Genomic DNA, 4,071 nt, shown 5'->3' on the forward strand with positions numbered 1-4,071 from the left:
GATGTTTTCCTTCACGTACGCGCTTTAAGTATAAGAACCCACAGTATTCGTCGTTCAAACCATTCTGCAAAGAATAAAAAAAGAAGATGGCTTCTAACCAAATGGACAAAATACAAACATTACAAGACGTTTTAGACAACTTAGGAATGATGGAGCAGATGTTGATAAGACTGGTTGAAGACCATTATTCCTATAGTCCCCATCGTGTAAAGATGGAAATTAATAACTTAAAAAAGGTAAAGGACAAGATTAGTGGTGTCATGAAAGAGATAAAGGAGGAGAAGGAGGATGAAGAGGAAAGAATAAGAATAAGCAAATGGAACGAAAAGATTGAAAAAGAAGAAGAAAATGAGAAGAGGAAGAAAGAAGAGGAGGAAGAGAAGAAGAAAGAAGAGCAGGAGAAAAAAAAGAAAGAAAAGAAGAGAAAGAGTGTTGGAGATAAAATAAGAACTTGGTGGAGAAAAAGAAGAAACTAGAAGCAGAAGAAAACCCAAAGGCCCTTTTCAGGGCCAGCCATATTTCTCGAAAAGAGATAGCCTTTCCATTGCCTACCCCTTTTTTAAAAAAAAATTTAAAAAAAAAATCCCATATTCAATTCCCCTTTGTCCCTAAACAATCCCCAAACTCTATTCCCCCATCTTAAATTCCCCTTGTACGTATATCGGCCCACAATTTTTTTCCCATGTTAATTCCCCTTGTACGTATATTAACCCACGATTTTTCGCCATGTTAAATCCCCTTGTACGTATATTGACCCACGATTTTTCGCCATGTTAAATTTCCATTGTACGTATAGTGGCCCACTTAACTACTCACGTGAAAAGCTGCACTAGTTTTGTCGACCCACCTTATCTTCTTCAGCCAATTATTTTCCCTTTTCTTCTTTCTTTTTTTTTTCTGACTCCGATGTACTTGTTTCCGACTCACTAATACTTTCAGTAACATCTATCACATGCGTGAAAATGAATATAAGACTAACGTTACACAATGACAGGAGGAGAACATTATTTTATAGAAAAGACAAATAAAGTTATGATAAACAAATATGAAATAGAACCCGGGCAAAATTGTAGGTACAGTTAGAGTTCTTCTGTCCTTAACTTATATTGGTTGGTTGGTTTTATCAGCACTTATGTCACATAAATATATCATTTAAAAATGTGGAAAAAGCTGACTTAGGCTTGACATTGACTGATATCGAACTAGTAACCCGCATTTTACCAATACGATGATCCCTCAGCCTGGTTATTAAGTCCGTATTTGAAACATGATTCAAAGTAATAAATTATTCTTTGCAACTATTGCATTTAAAATGTTAGCAGTTTGCGTAATGCTCTCTTGCACAATATAGGCTTTACATGGTGGCCAGTATAAATGGTGGAGAAGAACCCGGAAGAAACCGGGTAAGCACCACATACCCACGGGAAGATACTGGAAAGCTTTCTCACACGCCCACATATGCCGAATCCGAGACTCAAACCCACGCGGACAAAGCTGAGATGACAGTGGTCTGTAAAGGCCAGTGATTTTGACCACTCGACCACCCTAGGTTCCCTTTTGCCTCGGTCAATAAAATTCATACTTACTGGTAATTTATGTAATATGCTAAAACTGAACAAACATTATCCGTATCATACATGTTACATTCTACGAATTAAAGTCCAAAAATAAAATGAAAATGTTTTGTGCAGCGTACAAACCTCATACACACATTTATAAAATGCTAAACATTTGATACAGTCGTTATCTTTCCATAAATTGACTGTACAAGCTTGCGAAATGTCCAATTTTCTGAGCATGAAAATAAATAAATAAATTTACATTAACAAACAAGAATGAAGAATATAATTTGTTTTCAACATACTATTTGGTGAAAGTACTATCTTATATAAATGTTTTTAAATATTACTAGATAATGATCTTTCCAATAACGAATGCAATAATGTCGTAGACATCATTTATCATTAGAAAAATTCGTTCTTTTCTACTGATTCAGGAAAGAGATCACGCAATATGCATTCATCCTGCTTTAATTCGCATACACTCAGTTCAAGATACAATGAAGTGTCCGTATTACCTGTTAAAACGTGACCTTTCCTTTCCATCACCTCCTCCCCTAGGCTGCATCTAAGCTCCTAAACGTGAATTACAGTCAGATCATCGTAAAACGATATAGACAGTATGAACAGTACGATAATACGATACATGAGAGGTAGGTGAATTTAAATTTGTTGTAAGAACCAACTAACTGACTGACTGACTGACGGGCACACAGACAAAAATGACCAGTCAATATCTATCTATCTATCTATCTATCCATCTATCTACCTCTCTCTCTCTCTCTTGTTGTTGTTGTTGTTGTGGGGTTTAACGCCATTTTTCAGCACACGATAGGCTATGCATGGCGGCTAGTATTAATGGTGGAGGAAGAACCCGGGAAAACTCTGGGAAGAACCACCGACCCACGAGAAGCTACTGGCAAGCTTTCTCACATACCCACACTGGCCGAATCCTAGATTCGAACCCACGCAGACAGAAGTGAGATGGCAGTGATCCGTAACGAAGAGCGCTTTAGACCACTCGGCCACTCGGGGCCCCTTTCTCTCTCTCTCTCTCTCTCTCTCTCCCTCCCTCTCCCTCTCTCTCTCTCTCTCTCTCTCTCTCTCTCTCTCTCTCTCTATATATATATATATATATATATATATATATATATATATATTCATATAATGAATTTAATTTGTGTAACAAGACTTACAAAAATGGTACTAACAGCTGCCTCGCTAGGCGCTCAGCATTAAGAGGTTAGTGCTAGGACTGGTCTGCCTGGTGTCAGGATAATGTGACTGGGTGGGACATCATGCTACATGTCTGCGGCATGATGCCCCAGTGCTAGACATCACTATAAACTGCCACACTGCAGACATCGTAGCGATATGACTGAAAAATTGTTAAAGCTACGTTAAAAATCAAAATAACATAACAGCATTTGTGTAACTGAGTCGAGAACGGAACCGTTATGTATCGTGTAATGTTAATGGGAATCAGTAATGAAATAGACATTAGAAAATACATTAATCTTGTGAAACTAGGCTTGTTTATGTTCTGCCACGTTTAGCTTGACCAGATAGCCCTTGGTCTGCTCGAATTCCGATAGAACCCTATCTGACATAACGACAGAGGAATAATGATCAGTTCCAAGTAGGACAACTGACAGAATATTTAAGTTGCTTCTCTATTTTGAAAGGGGAAATAGATCCACGGACGTATCCGCTGAAGTATCCACGGACGTATCCACGTACCGACTTATCCAAGTATCTATGTAATTACGTATCCTCCTACCAACACAAAGTTTGAAGGCCGAAAAGAGGCGAGACAGTCGGGAGGTCGGAATAGAGAAAAAGTGAAAGGACCTGGAGGAACCACCATTGAGAATTTGGAGTGGACCGAAAATAAGCAGGTTATGAAGTTGTACAAGGCATTGACTTCGATCGTTCACTCGATTATATGACGAACCAATTCTATCATTTAAACAGATCGACTATTTTGAAAAATATATTTGTGTTTAAAATTCGGTGAAAGATTTATTCCAAAAAGAAGTGTATCATCCTAATATAATGTATTATCCAAGTTATTTATGAAATTGATGAAATCACTGTTTTTCCATGTACGGAGGGGGGGGGGGGCTCGTGTCATTCTGTTCTATATATCTGCTGAGATCTCTAATTATTCCATCTATAATTTCACACTTTATTTTGAAATTTACTCGATCAGGGCAACAATACCGACGGCGATCACCCTCTAGATAACGACAGCCATGTAAGAAGGTACAACCTCGCAACACCACCAGTATAACTGCAAACAACAAAAATCCATAAAGATAGCATAATATCGCCAGCAGATCAGGGTATATGTTGTTTCTTTACTGATTAATCCAAACAAACTGCACTGATCCAGATGTGACAGAGCACCTTGCGCCTGCAGATCTGAATCAGTGCAGTTTGAAGCTGGATTAGCCTTATAAGCGAGTATAAACAGTTCATAAATTAGGACATACAAAATCTCAATTAATGC

Source organism: Sinohyriopsis cumingii, chromosome 8 (genome assembly GCF_028554795.1).
Source record: "Sinohyriopsis cumingii isolate HCF-2022 chromosome 8, ASM2855479v2, whole genome shotgun sequence".
In the NCBI taxonomy this organism is placed as follows: Eukaryota; Metazoa; Mollusca; class Bivalvia; order Unionida; family Unionidae; genus Sinohyriopsis; species Sinohyriopsis cumingii.